This window comes from Sinohyriopsis cumingii, chromosome 6 (genome assembly GCF_028554795.1).
Source record: "Sinohyriopsis cumingii isolate HCF-2022 chromosome 6, ASM2855479v2, whole genome shotgun sequence".
Lineage (NCBI taxonomy): Eukaryota > Metazoa > Mollusca > Bivalvia > Unionida > Unionidae > Sinohyriopsis > Sinohyriopsis cumingii.
The window spans coordinates 106,458,678-106,475,523 of NC_142966.1; the positions used below are offsets into that span (position 1 = coordinate 106,458,678).

General features: G+C 34.2%; 1 protein-coding gene across 2 annotated transcripts in view; it reads left to right on the forward strand.

Moving 5' to 3' along the window:
- The first annotated feature begins 1,848 nt into the window (after nucleotides 1-1,848).
- The window catches only part of LOC149797652 (protocadherin-11 Y-linked-like), a 36,489-nt gene continuing 21,491 nt past the window's right edge, over nucleotides 1,849-16,846 (forward strand). The window contains exons 1-2 of one of the 2 annotated variants that reach the window (XM_089962558.1): nucleotides 1,849-2,286; nucleotides 8,934-8,990. The gene's annotated coding sequence lies outside the window, so the exon portion shown is untranslated. Of the gene's footprint in view, nucleotides 2,287-8,615; nucleotides 8,810-8,933; nucleotides 8,991-16,846 lie in introns of those variants that run through there. The other variant, XM_089962557.1, reaches the window with a different exon arrangement.

Genomic DNA, 16,846 nt, shown 5'->3' on the forward strand with positions numbered 1-16,846 from the left:
ATGTACAAGTGTGTTGCAAAAAAACAAAAAAAAAAAAAAAAAAAAAAAAAAACGAGTATTCTTTTTCTTAATGAACTTGTTCCGCTCGGTATCATACATAGCTACGATAACTCTGTCATCTTAACTTTGGTTTGGCAATAATACAAATAACTTTTCTGCCTCTGGAACAGCGGTTTTAACGATTGGATATTGCGTATGGGCACGTGTCTAGTACACATATCGCAGCATGTCTAATAATATCTAAGGAGTCTTTATTGACTGACATCATGCTGCTTACTTACTTCTTATTCATTATTTCCGATTCAGTAATTAAAATAACATTTACTGGTTCAATAATGACGAAGTAAACAGCTATTTATTTCCGATTCAATGAATTCACATCGAAGTGAATACCTATATCTCATTCACATCTAGTTATCCCTTATTTAGGATTCGATTTATAGCCAATTTAAAAAAAAAGAATAATACATCAAATTTGAAGACTCTTCTAGACATTCATAGCAATTATTCTAAGATAAATTGTAGAAATGCGAGTGTACTCTTTGGTACCAAATATATAAAAACCGGATACAGAGAGTTCACCGATTATACAAAAACATTCTATGATGTGAATTGTTCTTTAAAATGTTTTCAACCAAAGACCTCTCTGACAGCTTTTAGTTAGCGATCTTCTCCAACATTAGGTAAAATTTACAGGTAATTGGTTGAACAGGTTGCGATACACACACACATTCACGCGTACACACGTACACACACACACACACACATGTATAGCTAAAAGAAAGCTGTCAAGATTACTCCGTCAGTTCATAAGTTGACATTTGGAACATCCCCTCCTTCAATGAATATGATACGGACTGATTTTTCAAATGTAATATCTAGAGATAGTTTCAACCCACAGTCGAAAATGAGAGAAATAAGAGTGTACTCATCGGTACCGGCTATGTACAGAGGGTGGATAGTGGACCGATTCTGTCCAATTCTTGTACTAATTAAACTATTATTTACCTAGCACTTTCATTGCAACCCTTCATTAACAGTATTTAGTTTCGGGCCTGCTCAAATAGCATCAGCAATATTAAATCAGTATAGTGTACAATGAGTCAACCTGTCTAATTAATTGTTATTTGAACGCATTTAAAACATTCAAGGTAGATATTTTTCCTTCAGCAGCAAAAGTCTTGAAAAACTTGTTGGGTCCATTTAGAGAAATAGGGGGCTAAATATACGGGTGGAGGGCAGTCTGGGCGAAAAATGTGACAGAGACTGTAAGGTGAATAAATGTTACATATCTAACCATGAACAGATGGAGGGAATGTGATAAACATAGAGTATGTGTGATTGGTATTTACGTTTAATTAATTTTTAATGATTTTTTTGTTTGAATTTGGGGAGCTAGCTTCGGTAAGATGTTCTTCAGACAGAGTAGTTAACCAATTTCTGATACCAGACGTAGTAATCAACAGTTTTCACGACACATTATGATACCATGTATTAGTTTCACAAAATGGACCCTCCCTAATTACCTTAAAATAGGTAATTCTCTGATCATTTTACGTACCCTGCTTACTAATTTCAGAGAGAATTACTTATTTGTTTTAAGTGTTTGGATCATATGTCGTGGAACATGGTGGCACGTTCCAATAGTCTCTTTAGAAAGGAGTACTCATGCGTTATACAAATGTGTAACGACAAACGTGTCAGCTGTGAAATTAGTGTCTCGTGATCTGCTGTCATTAGGTTATTCAAATCATTAGAGAAAATTATTCGCGATAAAAGGCACTTCATTGAAAGAATTTCGAAATTTGACACTTATCTCTCGAAAGAAGTATTGACGAAGTTCGTTTAGATTAGTTGGAGAACAAAGCTGGTATTTATGGATGCCGACAGTATTAAACAGTTACAGTCTTTGGCTTGATTATAGCCAGACTCTGCAGGGCATGAATGCCTAAATGGAGATTGTGAGTTCAACACCTGTTTGAAAGTTCTTATTTAGGGATTCTGTTCCATTGGTGCGGAAATTATATAAATATCCATTGAGCCGTTTATGAGACATTGTGGGGCTGCATATATAGAAGGTTTTAACACAGGCCGTAATGTGTCATTTATCGTACGTATACACATATAGGCTCTAAGATCCCTTATTCAGTGGATTTGAATATGGGCCATTCTTCAAGAGTTTACATCTAGTGATACTCTCAACCCACGAAACAAGTCTAAACGAATTTCTTCGAGAGCTTGCAGCGAAATAATGGGCATCTTATGGTTACAAGGAATGAAATGCAGGTACAAATATTTGAACGTTTTAGCTGTGAATTTGTTTTGTTGATTCTCTTTGTTGATGTTTATACATTTCCTATTGGGCTGATATTTATAGAACGTTAACGGGCGGATATGCTGTGGATGTTTTTGTTTTGTCTTACTTGTTGTTTCTGGTATTTGGTGTACTTGTTGTTTCTGTGCTTTTGCTATTGGGTTGGTACTCTTTTGTACACGTTGAGGGCAACATAACATTTTTGATTGGTATATTTGTCCATAGAAATATTTAGATTATAGATATAAATCGCCTGCATCTTTGGTGGCAGTCATTGCTTTTGTTGTATTGTTTTTGGTTACAAATGACCATTAGCCTAACGTACAACATACAATCATGGACAAAAGTTGAGCACACCATAGAGATAGATATACATAATATACAAAAATATTTATTCTTTTCTGCTAGGAAAATAACCATCCACCGAGTCAATAAATGGCTCCATAAGGTAAATGATGCAGAAAACAATATACTATAGCACTCTGGGACAAATATAACTGTCAACAATGGAAATAAACGTTACTTCCACTATCTTTGACTATGACAGCCTGGCAACACAAAGAAGTTCTGACGACAATAGGAAATAAAAATACACCTCTGGTTTGAAAACTGACACTCGGTCGACAATATGAAGATAGCATTATTCAAAGGGTTTAACATGTACTATGACACTCTTGCGACACGGGGAAACTTAACGCTAAATATTGTATAGGTTAAGTAAGCATCACAGTACTGTGGTGACAGCGTATTCTGACAAGGCGAAATGTAATGTTAAAACTATAGTTATTATCCAACACGCTGTTTTGGGTTTCAGTTGCAAAAGACACACACAATATATAAATAAAATATGAGAAATGATTGAGTAGCATATTAGGGTTTTTGAGAAAAATGGATGGCCCTGAAAAGGGGCCTTGGAGTTGTTGTCCGGCTCATTTATATTATAGATACCCAGTACATATTCATCTACGGACCAAGTCGAGATCTGGTTTTATTCAGTCAATATTCCAACGAAGACAACGAGTCTATAATAATGAGTATCTGCCTCTACTGATCAATGCTCCACTTGTGGAATCAACGGCTATTCTGATGACTGCTGCAGTTTCTGCAGCTCCAGTCCAGCTCGATATTCTCATATTTTTGTTCTACTATTCAGAAGCAGATCTATAAAACTGCTAAGAAGAATGTTACTTAATTTATGCAGCAAACACAACCTACTATATTGCTAAGATCACTCAAAGTTTAAGCTGGAAAGTGCTTTTCGAAATTCCGAACAAGCCTATGTCAAGAGATAAATGTACATCACCTCCAACGAGCTTCTCTCTGGTCGACCTTCCATACCCGATTGCAAATTTCTTAAAACTAATATAGAGATTAGATCCAATATCGTCTTCACAACCAATGCTATCAATACTTTTCTCTCATCCTGGGAATTTCATAATATTTGAAAGCTGCCTTTGTAAATCCTACGTTGAAGAAACTGACTCTTGACCAGAACGATTTAAAGAACTACCGCCCTGTTTCTAACCTCTCATTTTCGTTTAAAATGTCTTAAAAAAAAGTTGTTCTATCTCAACGTATATCTCCTCTGAATCCAGTCATTTTATTTTAGCAATGTACAGCATGCATATTGTCCTTGCCATAGTACTGAGCTGCCATTCTGTTAATAGCCTTATTTCTGATTTTGAAAAGTGTATATATTAATGTCCTTACCCTCCTTGACTAGTCTACGGTATTTGATACAAACGAGACGATATATTACTTCACCGTCTCCAGCTTTTATAAGGTATTTACGATATAGCTTATTATGGTTCAAGTCCTACTTAGTTAACAGGACACAAAAACTGTGTCCGTAAGCGGAAAACATTCCAGCCCAGTCGATCTATGTTTTCGTGTCCCCCAGTGATCTGTTATTGGCCCCTTTCGTTTTATTGTATACACTCAGCCGCTCTCAGTGTCATTGATCGACATCCGCTGCCTCATCAATTGTACACGGATGACAGTCAAATATACAAATCTAGCTGTCAAAATGAAGTTGGGGCTGCGATCCAAAGAGACGAGAGGTGCAATTACGAGGTTAAGTCGTGGATGATATATAACAAGCTGCAGAGGAATGATGATAAATCTGCAGCCATCCTGATCGACTATTGTAATTCACTTCAGTCTAGTTTGTCTTAGCATCTACTACAAAATATTTGAAAAGTTCATAATACGGTTGATTGGATCATCCTTTGAATATAAGAACTAAGCACAATTCCCCTGCTATGTAACCTTCAATGGCTACCCATTCATTCGATCCAGAACAAAACAAAAAATATGTATACTATTATACATTTCGTTGACTGCCTCCAATCTAATATACCTATGTGACGTCACCTATGAGAAGAACCTATCCAGAAACTTACACTCCTCTTCCGGCAATCGCAATATCATTGTTTCCAATTTAAAACGAAGTCATACGGATAATGCTCTTGCGCGTACCAGGGCCCAGCTACGTGAAACTAATTGTGTACAGATCCTAGACACAACGACGATGTGATCACATTCAAGAGTGCTTTCAAAACTCACTATTTTGACAACAAGAACAAGCTCAAAGACTTAACATTTACTTCCTTATTTATTGTCGGTATGACTTGGTTTGTAATTGCATGGTGTTTCGTTTTGTAATCTTGTCGTTTTAAATGTTTTATGTGCTATCTAGTTTTGTGAGGCGTCTTAAGATTTAGCGCTGTTATGTCTACATTATTATTATTATTATTATTATTATTAAGATGATGGACCCCTGTAGGAGTAAGGGGAATTTAAAATTACTGTATATATGACGTGGCGTCTTACAATTTTAAAAATGTGGTGTCCCTTTGTTTCCTTACTGTAGAGCACAATTTTGTGTTCTAACCTCATTTCATCTGTTTAAAACAGAATGCAGATTTAATAAGAAATCATGTATATATCAGGTGACTATAACATTGCTTGAATAACACAACCAGTGTTTAATATGTTCCTGCATTTGTAACATTTTATGTTGTATTACCTCATGGCAAAGAAGAATTGCAAAAATTAAGTTTAATAAAGGTATATATGATTTAAAAATATTTTATCCAATGTATCCTACTTTGGAACTCTTTCTTAAACCTGTCTGGATTTTGTTAACGTCACTGCGCCAAAATTAAACTATATTTGGATATATTTAAACTATTTAGACTTTATTTAAATGAGCCTTCTTTCAAATATGCTCAGACGTATGACAATTTATTCTGAATAGTAAATTTTCGAAATGATTCATAAATACTTTCTTAGCAATTAACCTTTATGCTTCTGGGCCTTTTTTCAAATGAGTTCGGACTAGACATTCCCTTGTTGTCAAATGCCTCTTGGACTAACAAACATCAATTAATCTTCGAACTTATAACTTCATAGTCTTAAAACTAGCAAGCCTTACAAACGAGAGAACTTTTAATTTACATATTCGGAAAAAAAGTTATCGTACAAGCATATTTTGAACTTAGGAACATTTGGACAAATCAACCTTCGGAACATCGTTCAGTTATCTGGATATTGTGCCGTGCTACATATTATCTATCTGAACTATCCATTAGTAGAGTCTCTCTCTCTCTCTCTCTCTCTCTCTCACACACACACACACACACACACACACACTGGGAGAAAGCTGTAATGTAATTATATATAGCTTTGTTTCATCCTTTGCTTTTGCGGTTAATTCACCGTGTAATTCGGATACATTTTTTGAAGGACGAAAATTTCTTTCTATGCAAATTTTAGCAGTTCTCGTGAGAGACACAAACATTACAATGATTTATAGAGGGGCCCCAAGAGGTGGAGTGGTATAACGCGCTCTCCGTTACGGATCACTGCCATCTCACCTCTGTCTGCGTGGGCTCGAGTCTCGGATTCAGCCAATGTGGGTATGTGAGAAAGCTTGCCAGTAGCTTCTCGTGGGTCGGTAGTTCTTTCCGGGGTTTTCTCAGGTTCATCCTCCACCATTAATACTGGCCGCCATGTATAGCAGCCTATCGTGTGCTGAAAATTGGCGTTAAATCCTACAACAATAACAACATAGATTTATAGAAATAAAAATATATGTTACTATATTTTTTACTTCAACACCAAACTAAGAAAAGAAACAGGCCTTCACCGAAATCCAATTCACACCACAAGAAAACAATCTGCAGGTAAATTTGCACTTGAACGCACTGTACTAGACACGCGCATGGTCCATGACTTTATTGTTGGGAACCTAACTAAAATACTATCACACCAGAAACCGACCTTAACGTAATTGAAATTTCCTTCGATCAGAAATCATTGTACAAATTTAAGGCTTTGAGACCTTTTTTGTTTTGTTTGTCGTGGTTATAATAGTAGCATCAGCAGCAGAGGTAGCAAAAGTAGAATTGATGCTGGTGATTGTTGCATGAGAAGCAGAGTTATTAATAGGAGTAGCTGTAGCAGTAATATTGAGGAAGTTAGGAAGGGTTGAAATTATTTTAATTATGTAAACCAACAAATGTTTATATGTTAATGATGCAAAATTATGTACAATCAATTATACATCGAAACATAAATAAGTTGTGTCCATTTTATTTTATTCTCCCAAATTTACACAATTTAAAAGCACAGAATATAACACAACCTTAACAACGCCTCATACACCATATGAGCATAAGTGGGGGCAAACATGCGCGTGCTTTCACAAACGGCATGATATTAGTTGATTTTTACATCATTGAATAACCACATGATTTGTCGCAGATAATACTCAATCTTTTTTCCGATCTCTGTGGAGGCCCTGATTTATTCAGAAATGTACTTGCCTTTGCATGTAAAACTAATTCAAGGTTAAGAAATAGCTCACCGATCAAGATCAATTACTGTAATTACACTTAATCAATCTTCCGACGACATAGCTTGTAACGTTATACTTACAAAGAGACCATTGTTTGTTCAGAGATCAAGTTACCTTTATTGATGAAAAAACATTCTGACTCACGTGATACCTCAAAGTTGGATTCATTATTGAAGCAGTACAAATATCCTTACAAACAACTGGTATCAAAAGAATCATTTCATTCACCTAATTGACAAATGATACCGCATTACAGCCTGGATACGACTGAGATCAATCTTCTTTATTCCACTACTAACATATTTCATATGACCATAGCACTGACATGTAAGAAAGACTTTTGTTGAGTTAGTTTGACAATTTAAGTGAAACAACTTTGGGATAGTTGTGATAGTATTGTTCCTTGTTGCAACAAACGTGTATACGACAACATAACTCATAACCATTCATGTCGTGTGTGAAGTATTTTTGTTTAGAAAACATACCTTAAACTATGTATTTGTGTTGATTTATTGATAGGTTTCCTACAAGAACATGAATCAAAATTGAAGCTGTTAAAGTTTGGGCTAGATATTTTATTGGAAAACTAATTTCATAGATGTGAACTAATAATATACTATACTGCTGTTGGTATATGCAGTTGTAAATTCTTTTCCTTTATCAGACAGAGTTTACATTATCTGAGACACAGAATGTTTGACAGTTGAAGCATTTTAACACACGTGCCGTAAAAGACTAAATGACTATTAGCTGTAGAGCACTGTAATGACCTCAGAAAATATACAGACTTTGGAGTAGAATGCGGAAAATTTGATAATGTAGCTGACTATAGTGTATTCATGCAAAATAAACAAGAAACTTTAAGAAAATCTCTTTATAGATAAGATGAAATCTCGGAAAATTGTATAGTATATCACTCATGAGGGCTTTGTTAATTTTAAAGAAAATGGTTAGATTCTAATGCCGCCTTTACTGAGACACGGGCATTGATGCGATGTATACTATAAAATCTGTTTTATAATTGTCTATTACAGGTAATTAACAGCTTTTAGAAGAAACAAATCTTGTTTAAAACATAAGCAATACATGTATATTAACCCGAATTTGCGTTGCTATAACTTAGTGTTATATCGGATCATGTTCACAAAGTTACCCATGTATTGTCTGCATGAAAAGAATTGCACCAAAATAACATCTGATACAATTTTGGAGAATATGCCAGACAAAATGTAATGATCGGTATCTCGACAGAACAATTTACTGCTATTTGAGTTGATACATTTTGTCAACAGGAAAAAAATGCAGGTTTGGCTGATTCAAGTCTACCCGAATATATCCTGTTTTTTACATCTGATATGATTCAAGTATGTACTAAGCCAAGTATCTTTGATCAGTATGACATTGACAAAATTGACCCTTGCCATTTTTCCACGTAACATTTATTATCTGTTTGCTTCCCTATGTTTCACGTGGATGATTCGGAACACATCTTTAGCGTGTTGTGCGTGTATTGTGTGTGCGTGTTGGGATGACTCGTACTAAATATTAGAAACTGTTTTACTCGTGACATGTTTGAAGAATAACAGAAAAAATATTATTCTGACAAATGTGCAATTCAACAGTACAGTGAACAGGTAAGTCATTTTCAAAACAGAAACTGCACACGCACGCACATATATATCACACGCATATACCTTCACCCACACTATTACGTCGCACATAACATAGATTGCAATATAACGTATCATTTATTTTCAGAGGTGCTGTGAGGGGAGGGAGAGGAAAACAAGAAGTCTTGGGATTAAGTAACCACAGGTAAATTACAGTTGTTTAGATTTTGATATTCAAAATGGGTAACTTAGGCATCCTAACATTGTATGATTTCTGGAACTAATTGCCTTAAAACTTAGTAAATGAAGAAAGGTTGGAAAATAAGTTATAATTTGGTTTTATCATAATATAAATCATTAATATATACATGAGTCGTATATCAGCGTATTGTGGATTGAATAAGAAACAAATATGGTAATATTAGGATCTGTCCTCATTAACGTACCATATTTACTTACAAATAAGGCATATCTAGCTGGAAACTCCACAGATCATGATCTACTGTCGCATAATGTGCCAGCAGATCAGAGACTATGGAATTTGTTACAAAGAACCAGAAGAACAATTATGATAAACCCTAAAATGCTATCACATTATGTGTTGTTGGAAGTTGAATTTGATTTGTAAGTGAGTATCTTCGATAATTAGTATAAACTAACTGGTTTACAGCATAAATTCATTTATCAGATGTCGTTCTTAGATTTTACTGGCTGGAATTTGATTCGAACAAAATTATACTGGCATAAAGTTAGCTTTATAGGGGGAAAGACAAATGAATAAAGTTTAGGTGAACATGTAATAATAATGACTAGACCTCATGGATACGTATCTTTTATTGTATATAGCTAGCTACCATTGAAGATAATAACGTTGTTTACAAAGGTATACTCTGAGTTACCTAAAAGCTTGGATTTGAACAATCAATTTTAAATTCATGTCTCTCCTTTCTCATATTCATGAATTATTTATTTGAAATCAAGCATCAAACATGTTATTAGATTTTAAAAAAAGGAATTGTTAATAATCCAGAGGATTAATCATACTTAATATTTTCCTTTGCTACATCAAAATAAGAAGTGAATAATTAACTTGATAACCTATTCAGACAGCTACAATTGGTGTGGATATTGCAGCCCTATATATGTATTTTGTCACCATTCATGTGATACCTCAAGTATGGATCATAAATTAAAGATAATCTCGCTTGAAGAGGAGCTTAAAAATTAACATTAAATATGCAAACATTCAGGTAATTGATAGTTTAGAATCATTGCTTTACTGGAGGGAGCCACGATAACTCAGCAGGTACAGCATCGGACTCGTAATCCAAGGGTAGTGGGTTTTATATGTGTCCAAACCAGCCTGGTTTAGCTTTTTACTGTGCCAGTGAGAACGGCATTTAGCTCCCATTTCCTGAGCATGATATATTTATTATATGTGTTGAAATTGCTGTTAAAACCAGCCTTACACGAGCTTTACTGACCAAGAAAAAGAACTGAATAAAGATGTGTTTATTTATGTGTACGTGTTTACAACTGAATTATACTTATTTCCCAGATTACAGTATTTAACCAGTTCGTACACTAGCTTTAATTTCAAGACGAAGGGTTATATTTAAGCCAGATCATTAAAAATGATGTGGCTATAATCAAGTGATGTTTATCTTTCACATTGCTATGGTCATCTTGAGAGTATGTCAACAGGATTGTCCTAACCATGGTTCCTTTGAAGATACCGAGTTATCGAATATCTAAGAAAAAATCCCAATCCCTCTTTTTAAGTTCCAAACTATATATAACATTGGATATCCCTAGACCATTTTGATTTTTGATTCTGGACTTTGTACCTAGGAAAGAGGCTCCTGCATGTATTTTATGGCAGTTTTTGTTTTCATTCAGATCAACATCGAACTATCTGCTTGCTGTCTTTTGAAGTCTTTTGATTTCAAAGAGAGAGAGAGAAGACAGTGCCTTCAGCAGATGTCTTTAGTACTGTCAGTTTGTTAAGGAGACTGTGTCAGAGACATACAAAACCACCACACACTAATTAGGTGCTAAAACTTGTTATAGCGCGTGCAAACATTTCTGTTTCGTCACAGGCATAGCAGGGGACTGTTATATTCACCTGTAAAGAATTGAAATAGAAAATGATATAACGATAAATATGTATAATTAAGTATCAGAAGCTGTACTCGTTTGTCCATGGATTTACTCTTTTCATATCATAGACACCTTGATCAAGAGACTTTCAGTTGAAATTATTTGTTCTGTTTATCTTGCATTTGTTTCAAGTTCTTTGTTCTATTAAACTTGCATGTGTTATACAATTGCCATCTGGTTAAATTTTGTGTTGTTTAAAACTCATAAATACTTTTCTCTGCAGTTATGAAATGATTTTTAAGACAAACATATTTACTTAACAATTAGGGATAAATTACTCTTGTGCCTATAAATAGCAATATCTGGTAAAGCTTAAAGTGCAGGCTTTAAGTCATTGTGATTTAGGAAGAAAAATGGTTTCATCATTGTATTTAATATCATTATCAGGGGCTGAAAATTCACCTGCCTGGTTTGAAATGGTGAATGAAAATGTCTGACAGTCGAGTGAATTTTCTAATACCTAAACTCATCTAACTGACCAGGTGCTGCTTAGGGGCTAACTAGTGTTTCTTTTTGATGCAAAGGGTTTTCTGTGAAGAATATTTCCAACTTTTTGCGATGAAAATCCATACGTTCTACCCTAATTATTTTTCTATTTCTTTTCACCAAACGCCAATAAGCACTGTAATTTGGGTAAAGTCTTCAATACTAATACTGCTTTCAAGACTGGTTTCAGTTTATAATTACTTACATCTGGTGTTAGAAGCTCACATTTTAAGTTCTAGAAAGCAATCTTTCATACAATCAAATTAATGTCATTAGCCTTATTACCTTGACTATTTCTATAAAAGACAGATATAAATAATAAAACTTTTTCATAACAAAAGGATAGAATTTATACACGTTTTAAATGAGATGACATTAAATTTACATAGTTTCCAATTTCGAGTTATGCGATTTCGAGTTACGAGATCATATTTGGTAACGCACATATCGCTTACGTCGCATGTTAGCTGTACTTGCCTGATGGCTTGTATTTTGTGTTGTTTTAGCAGTACTCTTCGGCTTAACTCAGAGTAAACGGCTTTTAGTGTAGAAACAAATTTCTTCATTATTGGATCCAGAGCTCATAAGAGCAGCTATGTGTTTATTTTAACTAATCAATTTATAATGTCACAAGTGAAACATTTATTGCTGGAACCAGGGATCTCACGAAGACTATATACGTACCATACCCATTGCGTCGTCTGTGCTGATGCACCTGATTTGGTGCTACAAAATAGTCACATCGCTTTTCAGAGATATGTCTTTGTGTCTTGAAATCAGTTACCATGCAGACTTACCTTATAGGATTGAAAGTTAAAATCTTTGAGTGGTATAGTCCTTAATGTTATGATCCCAGCGCTGTCACCAAATTTCACATCGAAGAATATTTGCATATTGACTAAGTCTCAAATTCAGGACTTACATAACTCTACACCGGCACCATAATACATGAGCTGTCCTAGGCTATGTACCCAATCGAGAAATTCTTGTGAATGCTGAGAGTTGATCAATTGTATCAGTTAAGATTGATTAAATATAAACAAGCAAAAAGGTTTTGTAATTAACAGTACCCTGTCAAACACTTGATAACATAAGAACAAGTGCTCCAGGTGTGGCCAGGTTAATCCAAGTAAACAAAAATGTAATTTAGATGTGAGGTTGTGCTGCTCTATAATTGTGGTCGGTATTGATGTGATATATTAATCCTTTTGCTAGGGTTGTATGCATTACACCCGTTTCTGACCCAAGTATTCATGCATGGGAGAACAGACCTTCCGTACTTAATAACAACATATTTGATCATCGGAGTTTCCTACTAATCAGTTTGTATTCAAGAAGAAACACTTTGAGGAGTAGAACATTTTTCTCATCACGTAATGTTGTTTTTATACAAAGTATTGATTATGGCATGTGTTAAAATAGCAAGAGAGAGAGAGAGAGAGAGAGAGAGAGAATATCTGCTGTGTGATTTTTATCTCATTTGTAGACTTTATAAATATCTTTACTCTGATATCAGATATATAAAAGAGACTTTACATGGAACATATGAATGTAACTAGCTTTTGCCATTTATATTCATCCATCACTGCTTTACTGTAGAAGGTGCCTTTCGGAGTACGACAGTCTCCGCAACAGCAGACTCTAGAATTTTGACTCATTCAGTAGAATATAAACCATACACGGTGAAACATTAAGTACAAAAAGTACGGTTGTACTGCTATTTAGAAACAAGAAATAACACCTTTTTTAGAAGCATATTTGATTCCATGTCTATTTTCTTACAAGTCACGTCCTTCAGCAAATATTTTGGAACTAGATCTGCAATAGCATGATAAGCCATCAGACTGGAAATTATGCTGTTATGTTAATTACTCCTAACAGACTGCACAGACCTAGATCTGTCGTGACGTTATGTAACAGAAGATCCGAGTCTGTGCAGCTTGCAATTGGATTCAACATATGAGTACACTTTTGTATGTTTCCGAATTAAGATTATACTGTCTTTTAATTTTTTATTAGAAAGAATTACGCTGATTTTGTAGCACAGATGCAATAATAAGCACACAACATCTCAAATCCCGCATCAGACTGTTGTTGATCGGGTTGAGAAATGTTTTGGCTTAATATCACGACGGGTTCCGGGTGGCCGAGTGTTCTAATGTGCTTGCCTTTACGGAGCACATGTTTCTCACAAATTGCTTTGTCCCAGATCTGCGGGACTTTGTGTGGCAGCAGAGCTGGGTCTGTGGAGTTTGCAGTTGGACTTGACTAATAGCGGGTATATACAGTGTTTTGCATTATATTCAGTAAAAAGACTTATATAATCTCTAAAACGTTTGTATGGCTTTTCCTTATTCACGTTCACCAATTAGTTTTTCATGAAATGTGTTACTGTATTTAATGTGACAGTTGCTAAAGGAGAATAGCCAATAATGATATTAATACATAATGAATTATAAAGTTGACTATTTCATTATTCTATTGCTTTTCCTGGACATATAAATGTTTGTTAAAGCACATATAATGCTAAGTATCCTTCAGTAAAATAATTGTCTTGCGTAAAGCAAGCAAAAAGGATCTGACATAAGATATCATCAGAGAGATTCTCACTAACATTTTGCACTGATTTTCTTTGTTAAAGCATTCTAATTCGTAGTTAACCCAACGAAATCGAAAATGTTTTGATTTCTTGGAAATACCAAGACTACAGCAGCACATAAGATCATTTACCTTCAGTGACAATAATTTTAATTCATGTTGGTACTATATTAACCGCCTTCGATGATGTTGTCAAACAGTGGAAGACCCGTTTGCTTTTACCATGATCCTTTCACTAAGTTGATATGCTTCACGGCCTTTTTAACTAGTGAATTCTGAATAAAATGGGATTTCAAGAAATCAAACCATGTTATTATATTTTTCATTTTCTTGGAAATGCAACATTTCAATGTCAGTTTTTTATGCTTTATCATGTTATGCTTACAAACGATACTCGCTGATAATACTTAAGCATAAAATTAAACTAATTACAATATTTAGATGTCTTGTCAAGTGAAACTTGCCGTTGTTTGCAATTAGTTAAATACAAAGAATGATCTGATGCTGATATAACTTCAGAATGAATTTGAAATTTCCCGTTAGTTTCATTGCTTCGAGCCTGAATTGAGGTTGGTAGTACATTACACATTTCAAAACCTTGTTCAGATGAACAGGAAGTTTTATAGTCCAGCCCACTTCATTTTAGCAGATATGAGGAAGAAGTTAATGCTATGGAGTTGGTGGTTCATACAATGTCATATTAAACAAAGCAAACATCATCGCGCGTCACGGGCTAGAATCGAAAAGGTTCTTTTATCATCTGTAACATTCTATGCTTAGAATTCCTCCTTTTTCTTTGTTGTTTATATCTATATTGTGTGTTTAGCCTTTGTTCATGATCGTGCATTGTACTTTAAGATAATGGTCATTTGTAAACAATGTATTAACATGACTACATTTTGTCCATGATTGCAAGTTTAAATAAGAAGCTGACATAACTCATAAGTTCGGAACATTCAAGAAACAGACTTGTTGACTAGCAAATGTTCAAGGTCAGTATTGTTTCATAGGAATTAATAAGTGCTCATTGATTCAGATTAATAAATTAGGCTGGAATTATTGTAAACTCATTCAAATACATTCTGGATTGCATTATTGTGATACTTCAGAACATCCAAGACATCTGAAATTCTTCCGGAATATTGGATACTTTAAGGCATTAAGGAATATTTATAATTTAATTTTCAATACTGTGTTTCCTAAATTTTTACTTTGTAAATTAATTATATACATTTTTCGTTGATTTTAACAAAGTTGATGGATTCACGTCTTTATGTTACATAGTTTAAGAAATAGAGTCGTAACTTCATGAGCATAATCATTCAAACATGAATCATTTAACAACACAATGTAATAGTATGTTACACATTAAGGAATGTGTCCGTTTATTGATCAATAAGTGACTGTACCTTGAAGAGAAAGTTTGTTTGGCGCATACAAACGGCACGAAAGGTCTAGTTGAGCCACACTGGTGAGAACAATTAACTTGCAATCACAGTGTTTAGGCAGACTTATGCACATTCACGAGTAAAGAAGAAATCTCTGTACAGGTGGCCACAAGTGATAAATGAGCATATCAGATTATCGTCCATGGTCTATAATAATACAAAACATTGGTCTGTTTTCGTTTCGTTACATGAGTCAAAATGGAATGGAACAGTTTCAAACTTGAGAAAATGCCAATTCAGCTAGAGGCTGCTGCAATGTGTTCATTAATACATCAGATAAAGGCAGCTATGAAAATATAGCAGAAAACATGGTATTCAGTGCAAACATGCTTACATGAATGTAAAATTTGGAAATACAACTCGGTCAAGGTCTCAACAGCATAAGGTTGTATACCATATATGGTTATTTATGACAGTGAAGCTATTCCTCAGAAACCAAGCTGTTGATGGATTGACATATAAATGAGCAGTATGACTATTACAATAATTCACCAAAATAAATTAGCAGGCTATAATTCTTATTTAGGGCTAATGTTACGTCCCAATTCTCATTAGGGGGGCAAACGTTTCTCATCAGAAATTATGTCTTTGAGACCCTGATTTGTTACTTCAGTATTATATAAATACATTCTTGTTGCCTATTGAATCCATCTCAGATGTCATACTATTATTTAATTATCTAAAGATTTTAACCTACTCAGTGCACATAATTGACTGAATATAAATCAAGCAAACCCTTTTGTATTTTTTGACTATCGCATCATTCCAATAAAGTGAATTTATGTTATTGAATTATCACTAAATACAAATTATCGTCGTACGTATTGGTTAACGATGATAACACAATTCACATTGGATAATGGTAATGATGATGATAATACAATTCTCACTGGATAATGGTAATGATGATGATAATATAATTCTCATTGGATAATGGTAATGATGATGATAACACAATTCTCATTGGATAATGGTAATGATGATGATAATACAATTCTCATTGGATAATGGTAATGAAGATGATAATACAATTCTCATTGGATAATGGTAATGATGATGATAATATAATTCTCATTGGATAATGGTAATGATGATGATAACACAATTCTCATTGGATAATGGTAATGATGATGATAATATAATTCTCATTGGATAATGGTAATGATGATGATAACACAATTCTCATTGGATAATGGTAATGATGATGATAATACAATTCTCATTGGATAATGGTAATGATGACGATAATACAATTCTCATTGGATAATGGTAATGATGATGATAATACAATTCTCATTGGATAATGGTAATGATGACGATAATACAATTCTCATTGGATAATGGTAATGATGATGATAACACAATTCTC